Below are 19,925 nucleotides of genomic sequence, written 5' to 3'. Positions count from 1 at the left end.
TCTCATAAAAAATAACATCCTTGCTCATTTTGAACTTTCTTGTGTGATGGGTTATAATCGCAATATCCTTTCTACACTAAAGAGTATTCAATGAAAATATGTTTTTCACCCTTTGGATCAAGCTTCTTTTTGCAGCTCATCTGGCACATAAAAATTTGCAATATAACCAAACACTTTCAAGTATGACACATATGGCTTCTTGCTTGTAAAGCATTCTTCAGGATTCATTCCATAAACTATAGTTGTGGGAGTTCTATCTGTAATATAGACAGTAGTATGAATAGCTTCATACCAAAAATGTTTTGGTAAATTCTTTTTAATCATCAATACCCATGCAACTTCTACAATATGTCTATTTTTTCTTTTTGCAAACCCATTTTACCTGGGATAGGTACATAAGTAAACTTCCCCTTTATCCCATGAGATCTCAAGAAGTTATTGAACTCATTAGAGAGATAATCTCCCCCTCCATTTGACCTCAAGCACTTAACTTGCAATTAGCCCAGTTCAGTTTTAATAGTAACTCTGAAAGTTTCGAAGCACTCAAATACATCACTCTTTTCATTTATGAAATACACCCATAGCTTTCTTGAACAATCATCAATAAATGTGACAAAATATTTATTGCTATCAAGAGATACATTTTGTGTAGGTTTTCAAACATTTATATGGGTAATATCAAGTCATGTATTCCTACTCACATCTCTATTATATGAAAAATCTTGTCTTGCTTGCTTACCAAAATGACATGTTTTACACAATTTATGAAATTATGCAACTCTATAAGTAGGCAACCCTATAAGCAACCCTTGGAATTGTATTAATTTCTAAAAGCCTTTGCATATTTGCATGACTAATACATTTGTGTCATATTTTAATGTTTGCAATCACCCTTTGCCTTTAGGATACATAGCAACATTCATTGTCAAAAATTCCAAATCTAAAGTAAATATGTAGCCAACTCTACTTTTTTTTTGCAACACACCTATACTTATCACTAAAATCTTCCACAAAATAGTATTTTGTATTAAATCAAACCAACAACCCTTGCTCTATCATCTAACTAATAGATACTAAATTCTTTGTCATGGGTGGCACATGCAATATATATGGCAAACCCTTGGTGTGACCATCATGCAAGGATAAGTGATTTTTTAAATGTGTAAAATTAGGTGGCATGAATTATCACTTATCTACATATAACTTGGATTTTGAAAATTTTACATCTCTCTAAATCATTCAACATGGTTGGTTATATGGTTAGATGCATGTGAATCAACATATCATACATCATCATGTGTCCCCTTTCTTATAACAACATTAATCATATACTGCATAACAAATAAATGCTTAATTTTGTCTTGGTTCTATTGTGAAGATTATATATAGCCTTCTTGTTATAATTTACCGCTGTGGATATTATCCTTCTTAGCATAATATTGGGCTATAATATGACTTGTTCTCCCAAAATAATGATAAATAGTGCCATAATTTCTAGAGCCTTTTTTTTGCCATCTACCTCTTTCTCTAGAGCTTCCCATGCCTATAGAGGTGCCATGGCCACTTGAAACCTACATATCACCAAATTGCTGATTTAACCTATTTTGTTGGTTATCACCAGTATGTCCCATATCATGACCTCTTCAAGAGGATGTGCCATGTTCCCTTCTTGAATTGGATGAGAATGCTTAGACATGTTCACCTCTTTTTTCTAATGATTCACCCTACATATTGATTACCATGAGAGAGATTGACTCATCAAAACACTTGGAAATGATTTTCTTATATACACAGAAGTAACAAACAAATTTCAAGTCTTTTCATTATCATTATTAAGGCAACCCAAAAGTAGTTGATACTAAATCATCATCGTCAGGCATTACATCAGTTCGCTGCTAAAGCATCTATAGTACTCCTCACCTTTAAAATATGCTCATTGATAGATATTTTTTCTTTCTTCAAAGTGTTCATATCTTGCTTGAGTTGGATCTTTTGTATCTTTATATTCACAGAAAAAATATTTTCAAATGTGGTCCATGCTATATGTGAAATTTTTACATTTTTGATATATCCTAGCATCGTGTTATCAAATAACTGCAGATAACTAATGCATCACTCTTTTGTCTTTTGCATTCCATTCTTTCCGTGCCTTTAATTCATCTATAGTCGCAAGGTCACTTAGATGTGTCTCACTTTCTTTACCTAAAACAAACTCAAAGAGGTATTTTCCAATAAGCAAGTGTTTCATGCGAAACTTCTATGATGGATATTTGTTCTTATCTAGCTTCTCAATGATGGAATTTGCACCATTATTTACCACTATCACAAAATTGATACAAAGCAACAAGTAAGACTTCTACAATCTTTCACAACAAGTGCACAAAACACTTGTAACAAGCGGGGATTACGGGAACATGGCATGGGAACATACTAGTCACATTGATGGTATATAAGGTGTAAGAGGGTATTCTGAGGCATCACAAAATTATCAATAATCTCTCTTTTTAACACCATATTGAGGAATATGGAAATTTTCCATAAGTTTGGGACATGTGGTCAAATCTTTGGATTTGTCATATCTTAAACACTATAACTCGAAATCAAGGGCTCTATAGCTCAATAGATTCCATTTTTCAAGAACTTTCCAATGATAGGTCATATCACATGGTTTTGAGAAACTTATGGGCATGTTATCCAAGTGCCACCTTTTTAATATTTAAAAAATGGGAATTGGGAGATTCCCAAACTCACTAATATTGTGTTTTTTCACCTTCACAAGCTTTCATGGCTTCTTCTTCTTCTTCCTCCCTTTCTCTCTCTTCTCCCTGTCTTTCTCTATCCTCTTCTTCTTCTCTTGCAGTCCTTCTCTCTCTTCTCTTCCTTAGTTAGGCTAGTTAGGTCTCTTTCATTACAAGTGGTACCAGATCTTTGTCCTTAATCATTTTCTTTTCCCATAGATTTAGGGTTCTCACAGTTTCTCACAGTTAGAAAACCTCAGTTACATCTCTCACACAGGTACATGAGGAGTACTCAAGCAAGCTGTCAGCCCTCTTGAAGACTATGGCACCCTTTCTTGGATCCTTCCCAAGAACCATGGATACATCTAGAGGCGGGAAGATAAATTTGGCAGGTCGTCACTAATTTTCATGTAAGTTTCTTTAGGGTTTTGGGCAAAAGGAGTGTAGCAGAGTTAGAGAAGTCCAAAAGCACAGTTACTTTTTCAACATAACTTTCTCTCTCCTTCCTTCAAGCTGCCATGGAACCTTCAACCCCAAGAAGTGTAGAAATCTTTCTTCCCCCTCTTCCTCAACCTGAATGACTTGTCCCAGAGCCTTCCTCCCATCATGCTTAGCATCTAGAGCACGCATGTGCCCTACCTGACCTGCTTGGAGTCTCCTGTGGACAACCTGAAAAACGCGGTGCATTTTGCGCTGAGTGGTCTTCTCACTCCTCCTGCTCCAGCTCAGCTCCAGCCTTCCCTGCTTCATTCTCCAGCCTTTGGTACACTTCTGGGCAAGCTTGAGCACGGGTATTGAGGTCCCCCACCAGTCCTTGACAATACCTCAAACCCTATTGTGGGCAGCAACCATGGCAGCCATGAAACCTTCAACCAAGCTCATGGCACATGGAAGCCCCTTCAATTTTCTTACCCCAGGAGCCTTGGAAGCAGCCACAAGCTTCAACAAGTGAAGATATACGACATTGAAGGCCCCCATATAACCACGGGCTGCAAGAAGAAGGGCAACCACAAATTTCTTGGAGAAGGGCAGCCACTAACTCTTCCCCAAGCTTGAATAAGGTATGTCAATCGGTTCTTGCTCTCTCTTTTACATCCAATTGTTGAGCTCAGCCACTTGATGAGAGAGATGGAAGAATTGCATACCTTCTTGGAGTTTGAGAGTGCCAATTAGATTCCCATCCCCAGTCCACACCCTTGAAATGCATGCATGGCTGGATGATCTTTAAATTCCTTACCCCATTAATCAAGATTTTACTCTAATCCTTAACCATACTCTTATTTTGATTCCGATTGATAAGAAAGAAATTGTAAGAAGGGTAAGTCATGCAAGTAGTGAGTCAGTGATTTGCAGAGGTAACCCCTTTTCCCATCCCATTTTCCTTATTGATCATGCATATCATGAAAGACCCAATCCTCAATTTGTAAATGCATATCATACTGGTTGCTTAATAATAAATGTCTGCCATGTATATTTCGGGTGAGGAAAAGCCCGATGCCAAGCGAGGTGGCAAGACAAAAGAGAGGTGACCCCCCCTTGCCATCAAAGACCCTAAAGGGGTGCACAACCTGGCCCGGGGGGAACTTTGCCCACCTCTCGGTGATCTGGAGCTCAAAGCTTCTTGCAGGTGCAGGTACACTTGAATGAATAGCCCGAGCCCTGATCATTTATGTCCACAACCTTGTACATGCATTGGTAATGACATGTATCACTTGGGAATGTATGGTGGATGCATGCAGGAAGGGTATGCAGTCATGAAAATGGTCTCAACAAGAGAACTATGGATGAAAATGATGTATGGCTCTATGTGGCATTGAGAACCACCATTGAGGCCTTGGATGTCTTGAAATAAGCACCTGAGCATTGGGATAAGGTATGCTCATTGAAGAAGTCCTTGCAGGGTATTGCAGACAGCCAGTCCTACACAGTCAGCCTGCAAAAGTCAATTACAGCAAAGCCTTCTTGTGTGATTGAGTGGGGGCCCCATAGCTTGATTCAAAGAGGGCATTCCCCCCTTTGATCTGAACCAAAAATCTCCCCATTCTGCCCTACGGTTTGGGAGATATGCTCAATTTTGTGCTCAGAGGTACTGCGGGACAGGCAACGGTCCTACACAGTCAGCCCAGAAAATTCAATTATAGAAAATCCCTGATCATTTTCTATCAGATATATTTTTACAAAGCCTCGTAGAGGGGATTGAAAGCTTTATTTTGAATCAAAAAGTTTGGCAATTGGAGCTTCCTAGCTCAAGATATTGCCATTTTTCTAACAAGGGGTCTGGTGGACTACGCTTGGGATGGCAGGCCACAAGGGTAAAGCAAAGGCCCAAGAGGACTTCCAGCATGAAATAAGGGACTCCCGTGCCTCAATGAATGATTCTAGCTCGGCCCAAGAGGATCGTGAAGACATATTTGAAGAGGATGCCCCCGAGATGGACCGCTTCTCTATGCTCAACCATACTCTATGCCAACATGAGACCCGTCATGCCGAACGACATCGAGAGTTGGAACAACGCCATAGGGAGATGGAAACCCGCCAAGATCATCGTCATTCTGAGATGATGGCCAAGATGTAATTACTCATCGAGTGCATGGGCGCCCTCATCCCCGCCATTGCACTCCCCTCAGATCGGCCCAAGGAGCATGTCCCTCCCCGTGAGGCCAACCGCCCTCCCTCCTTGGAGACCAGGCATAGCCCACAAAGTTTTGGTGGCACCCATGGCATTCCCCATAGCACTTATGAGACGGGTGAGCCCTCCACTCGACATGATGAACCCATCCTTCCCTCCCCCATTACGAACCCTTCAAGCCCATCCTTGGAACCACAACTCCCATGTAATGGAATTTATATGCACGCTCATGGGAATGACTAGCAAGGGCCTAATGCAAATTTTGGGTAGCATGGAATGCAAGGGGTACATGGGCAGCATGCACATGGCAATGGGAAGCATGCACATGACAGTTTTGGGCAGCATGGTCATTTTGGACAACAAGGTGCTAATGTGCAATTTGATCCTCATGTAATGCATGGGCAACATGGCCCCCATGGAAATTTTGGATAGCCAGGGCTTGGATAGCAAGGCATGTATGGGCAGCACAACATACATGGGCAACATGTAGCACATGGCATACATGGACATCAAGGCCCAAACGGCCTGCGTGACAAGATTGTGTTTACTAAGTTTAATGGGCAGTCCTCATCCCTGGTTGAATTAGAGGAATGGACCTCTAAATTGAAAGCCTATTTTCTCATTTACCCCCATACCGATGAGGCCAAGATTATTTTTGCCTCCCTTCATTTGGAAGGTTTTGCCCACACATGGTGGAGATTTATTCAAAGAGAAAATCAACAGTTTCATGATTGGGAAGATTTCAAGATGCATATGATCCAAGTTTTTGTCTCCCCGATAGAGAAAGAACGTTTGGCTAGGCAATGGTATCAGTTTGATCAACAAAATCTCACCGTGAGGGAGTATACCAACCAGTTTATGAACCTATCCATGTATGGTGAGGCCGTGAGTGATGAGGCCAAATTGCATAAATACGTTTATGGGCTAGATGCGCATCTTTTAGTTGATGTAATGGCTCAAAAGCCAGCCACCTTGTTTGCAGCTATAGAATTGGCTGAACAATATGGTTGGAGATATCATCGCAATGAGGGCATGTAGCCCATTGCAGGACAGCAAAGATACCCTATTAGGCAACCCCCATATGCCGGTAATTATCGCAGCAACAATGCAGGGAATGGCAGCCCCAAAATCCCCACTTACCCCACTTTTAATGCTGAAAGGAAATATGGCAGTTTTGGGACAACACCCCCTTCCAAAAGTGACCCAAAGTATGCTGAAAATAAGACACAGAATGGCTTCAGTCCTAACGGTCAAAAATTCATTCCTCCCGAGGTTGTCAAGGATCGCAAGGCTAAATGCTTATGCTTTAATTGTGGGGATAAGTACACGGCTAATCATGCATCCACATGCCCCTTTAAGAATGCCATTTTCAAGTTTAATAGCATGCATGTGCTAGAAGATAGTGACAAGTTGGAAAAGGAATCACATGACAACTCTCCCATGATGACACTTGCTGAAAATGCTGAATACAAAGAGGATCTTGACACCGATCAATTTTATGGCTTACCAGATGGTTTCCCTTTTGACCTCGGTGGATGACCCATGGATGGAATGCATGGGAATGACCCTTTGCACCCCACACTTACCACTATATTAGCTTGCTCGATCTCCATGGATGCATGGACCGGCTCTAGGAGCCCGAACACCCTACAGGTACATGGTAACATTGATGGCAAGAATGTATACATTCTTATAGATAGTGCCAGCACACACAGTTTTGTGAATAAATTGGTTTGACATGCATTCCTATTGAATTACATCAACCTCTTAGGGTTCAAGTGGCCAATGGAAGTGAGGAAATAAGCTCCCATGTATGCACACAAGTGTCTCTTATGCTGGGCGAAAATTATACAGCAAAGGTGGACTTAATTACCCTTGATATGGGCCCGTGGATGTTGTGTTAGGTTGTGATTGGCTGCAGCAGTTGGGAAAAATCTCTATGGACTTCTCTTAATTGTATATGGAGTTTGTAATGCATGGGCAGCTTGTACATTTGGAGAGCATCAAAGAAGTTGCAGATTTTCAGCTTATAACAGCAAGACAACTCAAAAAGGAATTCAAGAAATGCTCACAGATCTTTGTCTTGCATTTGCATAAGGATAATGATGACCAGCACACCTTGGGGAAGCAAAATGCAGCACTAAAAGCACTTTTGCCTGAATATGAGGATCTATTTCAGCCCCCCACCACTCTCCCACCTCAAAGATTGGTGGATCACCCATTTGACTTGGAGCCCTATGCCAAGCTTGTCAATAAACCCCCATATCGACTCTCTAAATGTGAGCGAGAGGAAGTAGCTAAGCAAGTCAAGGAGCTCACTGAAATGGGATTCATAGAGCCTAGCTCTTCCCCTTATGCCTCCTTGGTTCTATTGGTTAAGAAAAAGGACGGATCCTTCCGGTTATGTATTGACTACCATGATCTCAATAAGATCACCGTAAAAAATGGATACCCCATCCCTCGAATCGATGGCTTGCTTGATGAGCTCAAGGGAGCACGCTACTTCACCAAGATTGATTTGCAATCCGGCTACCACCAAATCAAAATGAGAGTGGGTGATGAAGTTAAAACAACCTTCCGGACTGACCGTGGCTTGTACCATTTCCTTGTCATGCCATTTGGGCTCACTAATGCCCCCGCCACGTTTCAGAGACTAATGAACAAAATATTGCAGCCATGGCTTTTCCAGTTTGTGTTGGTATTCTTTGATGATATAGTCATTTATAGCAAGTCACTGCATGAGCATTTGAAGCATGTTAAACAAATTTTTGATATACTAAGAGAGCACCGGTTATTTGCCAAGGAAAGCAAGTGTGTCTTCATGCAAACAGAGGTTGAGTACTTGGGACACATTGTTAGTGAAAAAGACATCCAAGCTGACCCTAAGAAAGTGCACTGTGTTCCAGATTGGCCCACACCCACTACCACTACCTCCTTGTGTGGTTTTCTTGGCCTCTTCTCTTTTTATTGAAGATTTATTCACCATTATGCCACAATTGTAGCACCATTAACTGATAAGCTGAAAAAAGAGGCCTTCTTATGGGATGATTTGGTTGATCGTAGTTTTCAACAGCTGAAAGAATTGCTCACTTCAGCCCCCACCCTCGTATGCTCCGACTTTTCAAAGGATTTTACCATCCATTGTGATGCTAGTGGATGGGGTATTGGTGCAATCTTGTTACAAGAACATGGTGTAATAGCATTTGAGAGCCGAAAATTGGATGATAAAGAGAGAGAGTTGCATGTCTATGGTCAGGAGATGTTGGCAGTCATTCCTTCTACTAAAAAGTGGCACCACTACTTGTATGGCAGTAAATTTAAAGTGAAAAGTGACCACCGTGTGCTCAAATACTTCTTGACTCAGCCCAACCTCACTCCCAAACAACGTAGATGGGTAGCTACCCTATAGAACTATTACTTTGAGATTACCCACACGCGTGGCAAGGACAATGTAGTGGTTGATGCACTCTCTCGCATGTGGGCATGCAAGGTTTCATCTATCACCACTAAACTCCACCATGATTGGATGGAAGAGCTTTCACTACTTGCTTGATGCTAAATTCAGCCCTCTTTTTCAGAAATTACAACAAGGTGTTATGGATGACAACTCTCAATATCAGCTCCACTATGGCCTCATTTGGATCCATGGCCGTATGGTAATTCCCCATGCCTCTCCTTTTACCCAAAGGATCCTTGAAGAGATGCATTCTTCACCGATTGCTAGCCACTTAGGGGTCTTCAAAACATATGACCGCATTTCAAAAAGCTTCCATTGGAAAGGCCTATGGCGAGATGTTAAAGACTTCGTGTCTAGATGTCTGCCTTGTCAACAAAATAAAGATAGCACTCTTAAACTGGGTGGATTGTTGTAGCCCTTGCCTATCCCCAAAGGAAAATGGACCCACATTACCATGGATTTCAACACCGGTTTATCTACAACCAAGAAGGGTTGGAATAGCATTTATGTGGTAGTTGATTGGCTCACTAAAGAAACCCATTTCATCCCTACAAAATCTCAGTTTACAACATCTCAAGTTGCCACTCAATTTATGGAGCAAGTATTTAAGTTGCATGGCTTACCCCACATCATAGTACATGATCGAGACACCAAATTTATGAGTCAGTTTTGGCAGACAATTTTCAGCTCCATGGGGATCAAATTGGCTCCGTCTACAACCTATCATCCCCAAACGGATGGGTAGACCAAGGGAGTCAACAAGTGGCTTGAGACTTATTTGTGACATATTTGTCATAATGTGCATAATTCTTGGGATGTATGGCTGCATTTGGCTGAATTTTCTTACAAAAACTCCACTCATTCGAGCATTAGAGTCTCCCCTTTCAAAGCATTGTATGGTTATCGAGTGCCCCTCCCCATGGTGATCTTCGATGAAAAGCTCAACCCCCTTGGAAAAGAAGAGTTAGACTGCATACAAGCTTTACTTCAACAATGCAAGGCAAATCTCAAAAGGGCTCAAGAGCACATGAAGCTCCATGCTGATGCAAAAAGAAGACCCCTTGAATTTCAAGAGGGTGAATTGGTACTCCTCAAGGTCCCCAAGTCCCGTTATGCTATAGTAAAGGACGGTTCTTGCAACAAGTTGGCACATCGTTACTATGGGCCCTATACAATCATTAAGAAGGTCGGGGGATTGGCCTACCATCTCCAACTCCCTCCCACTACTAAGATCCATAATGTCTTCCATGTGAGCCAATTGAAACCTTTCATTGGCACTCCCAAAGATCATGTAGAAGAGCTACCCCCCATAGATGAAGAGGGCCTTATTCAGTATATTCCTGAAGCGGTCATTAGGCAGTGTGAAAAGCAACTCCGCACCCGTTCTATTCATGAATACTTGATCAAATGGCAAGGCCTATCAATAAAGGAAGCTTCTTGGTACCCAACATCTATCTTGGATGAGTTTCCACACCTCAAGGAGGCCATATTGGGCTGACTTAACCACACTTGACATGTGTTTTGGGCTGTAGTCTACGTCTGGACAGCCAGCTGTTTTGCACCAGTTTTGGTCCTGACCCATTTTCAACCCCATTTCCCATACATGGCTGAAAGTACACCTTGAGGGCTCTGTGTCGACACCTCACTTGCCCCAATTGGGGTTTCCTAGAGGAAGTTATGGCCATTTTTCTCTAGCCACACTATCTTGGACAACACACTAGTTACCTCTGGACAGCTATCGATTTTGCAACACTTTTTGGTCTTGACGTATTTGAAGCCCCCCTTCACCCACATGGGCTGAAAGTACACCTCATGGGCTCCGTAATGACACCTCACTTGTTCCGTCGTCGGGAGTTTCTTACACAAAGTTATGGCTGATTTCCTACAGTAGACCCCTATGGGACAACATCCCTCATTTTTTAGGACAAAAACTTTATGAGACGGGATGGTTTGTAACAAGCGGGGATCACGGGAACATGGCATGGGCACATACCAGTCACATTGACAGTATATAAGGTGTAAGAGGGTATTCTGAGGCATCATAGAATTATCAATAATCTCTCTTTTTCACCTTCACAAGCTTTCATGGCTTCTTCCTCTTCTTCTTCTTCTTCCTCCCTTTCCTCCCTTTCCTCCCTTTCTCTCTCTTCTCCCTATCTTTCTCTGACCTCTTCTTCTTCTCATGCAGTCCTTCTCTCTCTTATCTTCCTTAGTTAGGCTAGTTAGGTCTCTTTCATTTCAACACTTCAAGCAGTCTTTTTCATTGATTGTTCAATAGTATAGATAATCTACAACCTGCATATTGCACATAAAACTTGTGTTTACTTCCTAGCAAACAACTCAAAACTTATAGATTCAAAATCTGTAACGTATACACCCACTTTTGCTAGTCACGATTAAAATTGCAATGTATTCTAAAACTATTGTTCGTAACCTTAGGCTTTAAAATGGAGCGTGAAACGGCCTCAGATGGCCAAAAAATAGCGAGTAAGCCCTAAAATGTTGTTTTGCAAAATATACAGTGCTCTATCAAAAAAAAGAAATCTCATAGCAATATGAGGTTTTTTCTCTACTATGCTTTCAATGCCTCCACTAGTACTATCTAAGAGAAAGAGTGGGAGAATGGGAGAGCTTCTTATCTGTTGCTTGCTTGCTAGAGTCCTTGCTTCTTCTCCTTCACTTTAGCCTTCATAACTAGCCTCTATCAATGGTGTAGCTCTAATAGCATGTCATGAATTGCATGGTGGGGGACTTACTCAAGTTGCTATGTCAAACACACATAATATACACAAGAAGAAGTTCACTCAACAACAAAACAAGAGAGATGGATTCCAAAATGTTTCCTTGTTGGTTTCTTCTTCTTCTTTCACACACTTTTCTATGTACACAAAGTATAGGTAACATAAAGGAAAGTGGCCTACTAAGTCAAAGAACTGGTAATATAACTTTACTAGTTGTAGATAGTTGTAACAAAATAAATATATTATGTGATAAGTCAGTGATCATGTAAGATTCATAATGTCCATCGATATGCTAAGTATAGATATATTGACCCATTTAACCAGGCAATCCATTATTAATGTCTGCATATGTTGAGCTTGCTGTCTCAATGTCATGGATAACGCTCAAGCATCTCAATAATTAAATTGGTCCACACATTGCCTTAGCATAAGTGACAAATCCAAAGTCTCTGATATGTAGTGATTGAGTCGCCATTTGCACCAAGAGAACATTTAGTGTAAAGGCCTTCTAGTTAAGTGAAAAGTTTTAACAAAAAAATCGTTCTTTGGTAAAGAAAAGTGAGTTAGCTCTAGTACTTTTAAAATTAGATTTTTTCACTTTAAGTTGCTACATTCAATCACAAATCACACATAATTCTTTAATATGATCCTTGTAGGTATTGTTCAAATTTTGTATCTTTCCAGTTGCATTGCATCTTTAATTCCTCCCTTGTCTAAAGGTATGCAATACTTCCTAGAATTGCTAAGAGAGCCAAATGGATTTGTTTCAATGTGTGCTTTTTAAAAAATATTTATTATTTATTTGTTTAAAAATAAAAAATAAAAATAATTAACTAAGTATTCTTACATATTTATTTATGGACAAGGTGATGTATCACATGGTGAGGTCTGTAGAAACCACTCAAAAGTGAACTATAATTAAATGTTGCATCATGATCCATGTCAAGTGTATTGATGTTGACATGTGACATATAGGTCAATTCATTTATCAAGATATCTCCAAAACCTATTTGGCTAGCAATATGAAGATCTTTCTCATTAAGAAGTTTATCCAAGTAAGGCAGGAGTAGAATTTTATTCTCAATTAGTATGTTATTATGGATTAGCACAATGACCCAAAATGGTGTAGGAGTGATATAATTTGGATCATATTTAGATGGTTTTATTGCATGAATTTATTTGAAATTGGTCATAATTATACAACCAACAGTGTCATGCCGCTATGAGGTCACAATGTGAAAAACTCTAGAGTGTGGATTTCTTATTGATCTAGAGAGCCAATGCCATTTTAGTCATTAATGTTAGTGTCTCTAGTGTGGATGGTTAAAAAATATTAGATTTTTTAACAAGTTTAGCCAAATTTTTCCAAGAACTGTAGACAACTTCTAGAATAGGATGACATGTAAAAGAAAGCAGGTAGTTTTCAGCCATTTTGAGAGGATTTTATGTAAAAAGGATTGACAAAATCACGCGACGCGCGATTGCTATGTTTAGGCAATGAACAGCACTTCGAATTGGGAGATGAAGGAGTGATTTGGCAGAATTCTAGGCAAGTTTCCTAGTATTTTACAATCCTTTAGAAGCCAATGGAAGCATCAGATTGGCGGTCTGAGCTGCATAGATGAAGGTATTGTTTTATGTACGTTTTTGTCTACAAGAGATTTATATTCTCATAATTGAGAAATAAACTGACAGGCTTTAACTCTGTGAGTATTCTTCTACATCTTTTATTTCTTTCAATCCCTTCTCTTCCGTCTATTTCTCTCCTTGAATATCCCTTCACACCGTGTTCTCTTATCCCTGTGGTAGACTTTCAACCCCAAATGATCCAACAATGGTGAACCCGACATGAAAGTCGACATGTGTGTAAAAATGGGGGATTCTGCAAGTTCAAGTGGTGGTGATGCTTTACAACAAATCATTGCTTTGTTGCAATAGCAACAATAGCAACAGTTGTTATTACAACAACAAATGCAAACTCTGTAGGAAGCAGAAAGAAGCGATTCCTTAGCTGTGAATGCATTGTAGGCAGTGGGACAAGAATTGAAGTAGTTTAAGGGTCAAAATGTTTCGACCTTCATCTAGTTGTATGAAGAAAAGATATTGTTTCATGGGGTACTGCAGTATGCATGGAGTCCGTATTTGTCCCATTTGGCCATGCAAGCATTACATGATCGGATTGTGAGTTACATAGAAGATATTCTGATTGGGCAGCTTTTAAGAAAGATTTGAGAGAAGAGTTTCTCTTGGAAGATGTAGGATTGGTAGCTAAAAAGACATTTATAGGTTGGATTGAAAAGCCCAATAAAGGGTTGACTGCTATAGCTTTGCTCTGTGAATTTGAAAGTCGGTATGCACAATTGGATGCCGATGAGTAGCAATCATTGGAGAGTAAAAAAATTGATTTGTTTCTGAAGGCTACATATCCTATCTTGCAAGAGAAGTTGACAGATCATTTAGAAGATACCTCTTCTGAAACATGGCTGAAATCAGATTGGGCTAATGTAATTGATGTAATTGAGGCAGTGCATATGTTGGTAAAGAGAGAGTGGATGAAATTAAGATGGGGTATATGCACCACACCTGCTAGTGCTCAAAAGAAGGGGGCTCAAATTGCAGCCATGGCGCCTGTAGCTATGGTGGAACAACCGGCTATACGGGTTGGTTTGGCTCTTAAAGGTGATGCTGTGGATGAATTAATCAAAGACACGCATGATTTGAGGCCGAGTTTGACAAAAATCTATACAAAGGTTGAAAAGTTGGATGTCAAGGTGGAAGAGAAGGGTCAAGCAACATCCCAAAGGTCATATAGAGAGGGATACAAGAGAAGATGCATTTGGTGTGACAGTTTAGAGTATGAAAAGAAAGATTGTACAGCTTACCATCCACTAGAAGCAAAAAGGTTAGTCTTTTGGAAAGATGGAAAAATACATGCAATAGAATCTGGTACTCCAATAGAGCCAAATTTTGGAAATGGTGGCATGTAGAAGAGAATGAAAGATATGGATGCAAGGACATTATTTTTTCCCATAGATGCAGCCACATATGGGCTGAGAATTGAAAGGACTGAAGAAGCTCGTAAAGAGGCATGACTGAAGCAAAATCTTGCGTTTGGATGCAAGCATTAGATTGCATGGAAAAATGCAAAATAGCAAAGTGTGAATTACCTGATGCAAGTCAAATTATAGAGGGAGAAACGGATGGAATGCAGCAGTGGATTCATTTTTAGCTTATGCTTATTTGGCTCAGGTTCATAATCAAGAAGCTCTTCTGAAAGAAAAGAGAAGAAGAGATGAGGATAGTGCTGGTCCTTCCTCTTCAAGCCCATCTCAATGCATAACATGAAGTAAAATGGAGCAGCAGAAAGAGGTTGAAAAAACCATACCTGAGCATGTTATGGAGGATGCATCTCAAGAGAATAAACAAGAAGGAAAGAAACGGGGTAAGCAACCTAGTTACAGGTTACAATTGGATCTTGAGAGTGTCACAAACCTTAAAAGGGTCTTGGAAGATCACATACTTGGTAGAAGAGTGGAATTCACACTTGGAAAATTTCTTGGAATTGCAAAGCGTGAATTTCATTATGCAATCATTAATATGTTGAAACAAAAAATACAGTTTGATGGTGAAGTTTTGAAGCATCGATGTAGCTTGACAAAGACATAGAGAAATAACTTTAGAGGGAATATGATGATGCATGTAATGCTGATTTGAAGTAGGCTAATGTTGAAAATAATGGGATGTAGACAATAAGCTTATGGTTGAAATTGGTCTTATGGGTAGCAATAACCATAGAGAGAAGGCTATGTATAATGGGGATGTCCATCAACAAGCACATGAAGAAGAAGATGCTCATTTTATTCCAAGCAGTCATTATTCACAAACGCATTGGGCTTGTGCTACAACAAAGACAATTGTGAAAGTGGGAGAAAGAGAGATGCCTTTGCTAGCTCTCTTGGATCATGGTTCCGAAATCAATGTTATGGCACACAATTTGTATGAGAATGGAGGATGATCGATTGATGTAGATCCGGGATGGCACATGTGGGCAACAAGAAACTCATTAGGGGATCTTTTTGCGGCTTGTCTGAATGTACCCGTGACTATTGGAGATGTTAGGGATGAATATCATTTTTCTGTGTAGGATTCATGTAGTTATCCAATGATTTTGGGACAACCCTACATTTTGGAATCAAGGATGGAAACAAAATCCTTGGACAATGGTTCTTCATATGCTCAGGTTTGGAGTAAAGACAATACAAAGAAAGTACACTTTCTCACTATTTGTGTGAATCATCCCTGCAATTAGGATAGACTGTGAGATAATCCCATGCCACCTAATGCACGAGAGTTTGAGGGTTTTAGATAGCACTGCTGCAAATGGAGGCTATGGCAGTGCCTCTAGGAAGATAATTATGCCTCCAAGAAAGGGGGAAACTGTGTTTGTGTCTAGATTGTAGGAATGGACAACATGTAGTCTTGGCAGTTTTAAGAATATTTCAGCCATGTGTAGGGCTGAAAAGAACTATGTAGGATGGGCTGAAAAAGAGATGAAGACATATGGTTTGATGGCTCTAAATGAAGGTATTTTAAGGCTATTTTCAGGGTTGGTTGATGTTGATACAATGGCTCAAAATTCTACAGCAATTAATGCTAAAAATAGGGTAGAAAAAGAGGTTATGTATGTTGCAATCATATTGTTAATTGTGACAAGATTTTGAGCCGTCTTGAAGAAGTGCATTTGACTCTGTCAAGAGAAAGGTCGGTTTTTGGAGTGGAGAAAGTATTAGTTGTTGGAAACATGTGTGGACCATATGGAAGAAAGCCCTCATGAGTACATATTGATGCCATAAGTAGGATGTGGGGGACATGTTCGAATGTATCGTAGGTGAGAAGATTTTTGGGTGCATGTGTCTTTTACTTGATATGGATTCCACATTTTACTCATGTGGCTGAAAGTTTATATCACCTCTTGAGAAAAGGGCAAAAGTTTTGCTGGGGTAAATAGTATACAAAGGTAGTTCATAAGTTAAAGAAATTATAGATTACAGCTCCAACACTAAAGAGAGAAAATTATGAGAATGGGCAACCTATTATTCTCACCGTGGATATAAGCCCAATTGGCATTGGTTGGGCAGTGGGTCAAGATGATGATGATGGGAATAAGTATGCCATTCAGTTTGGAGCAAAGTTCCTCAATGAATAGCAACAGCCGTATTCTCAAGTCAAAAGAGAGTTTTGGGGTGTAGTGACAGCCCTTAAGTGTGATAGAGAGTATTTTATGGGATCACATGTAGTGATAGAGACTGATTGTCTATGTCTATTGGGCATGATAGTAAATTGCTCAACTCCTGATATTGCCATGTTATAGTGGATTGCATATGTAAAGTCACTTAACCCTATTTTTTAGCATATTGCAAGTAGAGAAAACCTCGTTGTTGACATGATTTCATGAGCAAGGTTTCAAGATAAAGAGGATCTGATGGAAGATGAAGAGGATGATGTGATAGGTACTGAAATGACTTTATAACAGCACGGAATGAGTATGCTATTAGTGCAGGTACAACTATTGTAATAGGGATTTCAGCAATAATAAAAGAACTTACAACCATGAAGAAGAGATGGATACTAGAGAGAAAGCATCATCACTGTTATGCTTTAGTGAAAACACAATTTTTGGAAGAGTTGTATGAGGATGATTGGTTGAAAATAGGTCAATATCTTAGCCTCATGACAAAGAAGGCTGAGTGGTTTGAAGCTAAATTCATAAGGATTAAAAGAAAATCTTATGGGTTTTTCTTGAAAGACAGATGTTTATGGAAGCATGCAAATAAAAAGAGAGGAGCTCTAGTACATGTATTGGGAGATAGGGCTTCTCAACAACAAGTGAGGCAGGAGTTTCATGAAAGCTTATGGGATGGACATAGAGGAGTTTCGGGCACATTTTCCAAGATCAAAGAGAAGTATTGGTGGAAAAATATGTATAAAGATATGGAGAATTATGTGAAATCATGCAGTGTCTGCCAAATGTATTCCATGGTAAAGCATAGAGATGGGTTGTAACCGACCTATCCATTGTCTACGCATTACAAGTGGGTAGTTGATTTGGTTACTATGCCTACAGGTTTATGGAATATGAGATATCTTATGCTTGCACTAGAAGACTTGACAAATCAAGTGGAAGGTCGAGCTCTTAGTACAAAGACTATTCAAGCAATTCGCAGAAAGAAGGCCTGAAGACATTGAGACATCCATGAAAAAGTTGAAGATTGCAAGGATCAAGAGTAAGAAGAGGTTTGACAAGCGACACAGACTTCAACCACGAGCTATACAAGAAGGTGATTGCATGCTGGTTTATGACAACAGCTTGGAAAATCAGCATAGTGCTAGTAAAAAGAGGGCAAAGCAGCGGTTTGGTCCATATGTGGTTAGGTTTAATTTTGATAATTCCACCTATGCATTAAATGAGATGGATGGGATAGCTCTAAGGATTTTAGTGGCTAGAAAACATACCAAGCTCTTTAAATGTAGGGATTCTTTAGCATATGAGTTGAAGGAGTTGGATACTGAGCATGAACATGAGAATATGGAAGAAGAAGAGGTAGAAGATGAAGACATTGACATGGTAGAAGACACTTCTTATGACACTGTAAATTCGTTACACTTTGGCACATGCCAGAGGATGTGCAAGTTAGGAGGAGGTGGATGTTGTGCCACTATGCGGTCATAGTGTGAAAAACTCTAGAGTATGGCTTTCTTATTGATCTAGAGAGCCAATACCATTTTAGTCATTAATGTTATTGTCCGTAGTGTGGATGGTTCAAAAATATTATATTTTTGGACAAGTTTAGCCAATTTTTGATATTTTTGATATTATCTATTGTAAAAATCCAAGAACTATAGACAACTTCTAGAATATGATGACATGTAAAAGAAAGTAGGTAGCTTTCATCCATTTTGAGAGGATTTTATGTAAAAATAAGGCTTGGAAAAATCAGGCAACACATGATTATAGTTTTCAGGTAGTGAGCAACACTCTGAAACTAGGAGATGAAGAAGGAGTGATTTGGTACAATTCTAGCCAGGTGTCTTGGTATTTAACCCCCTTTCGAAGCCAATGGAAGCATCATATTGGTGGTTTGAGTAGCATAGAGGAAGGTATTGTTTTATGTACGTTTTTGTCTACAAGAGATTTATCTTCTCATACTATAGAAATAAACTGACAGGCTTCAACTGTGTGAGTATTCTTCTACATCTTCTATTTATTTTAACCCTTCTCTTTTGTCTACTCATCTCCTTGAATCTCCCTTCACCTTGCTATCTCTTACCTTCGTGGTAGACTTTTGACCCCAAATGCTCTGACAACGGGTTCCCATTGGGCATGTAGAGTGAACCATTGTTACAAGAATCTTGACTTAGTATTCACGAGTTTGTCTAGATTTGAGAGATCCTCAAGTGTAGCTTCCAAGCATTTGCACTTGAAGAAGGTGATGAGGCATTCCTAAAGGACTCTATCTTGTGATATTTGAGTGGTGATTAGCTCTTTAGCAATGGAGAAGGTTTTTGTAAAAATGAGCTTGAATTTCTCTCAAGAGCATGCCAGATAGATATTTCACCACTTCTAATGTAATTTCATCTAAGAGACCAAGCTCTAGCCTTGTATAGCTACATGCAATGAAGGTGAAGGTATTTGTAATATCTCTCCCCCCTGTGACCCCGTACTTTCCCCTCCCCATGAGAACACCCCTTTCAAAATTTCTTAAAATTTTGTGAAATTTTTTTATCCCTCCCTCTCTCCTCGCCGACAGCACGTCGGGGAGAGAGAAAGGGAGTGAAGTGTGTGTGATGGGGGGCATGCAGCCCCCCAGATGGTGGGGAGCGCTGACTCCTCCCCCCCTTACCACCTCCCCCTTCACCATATAAGGCACCCCCCCCCTTCGTGAGACATCACCCCCTCCTCCCTCAATGGTACAGGCGCCCCCTCCGTGTCATTCCGTAGCTCTCCCTCGTCAACAATAGGCGGCCCCCTTCATCATCGTCCGTCAGCACTGGCAACTCCCCCTCCTATAAAACACAGTGCCCCCTCCTCCCTTAGATGGTACAACGCCCCCCCTCTCCATTGGGGACTGCAAAAGTGCCCCTTCCTAGGCTTCGACAGAGACCCCCCCTTTTCGTCATCTGAAACCCCCCCTGACTGTGAACAGAGACCACCCCCCTTCCCCGTGTGCTCAGCGAGAAAAGGAAGAAGAGGTAGAATGAGAGAGGAGAGGAGAAGGAGAAGGAGAAGAAGAGGGAGAGAGAGGAGAAGAAGAAGGAGAAGAAGAGGGAGAGAGAGGAGAAGAAGAAAGAAGGAGAAGAAG

Source organism: Lygodium microphyllum, chromosome 12, assembly GCF_053477565.2.
Source record: "Lygodium microphyllum isolate KBCC chromosome 12, Lygodium_microphyllum_v1.1.10, whole genome shotgun sequence".
NCBI lineage: Eukaryota > Viridiplantae > Streptophyta > Polypodiopsida > Schizaeales > Lygodiaceae > Lygodium > Lygodium microphyllum.
This window is presented reverse-complemented; position numbering follows the sequence as displayed.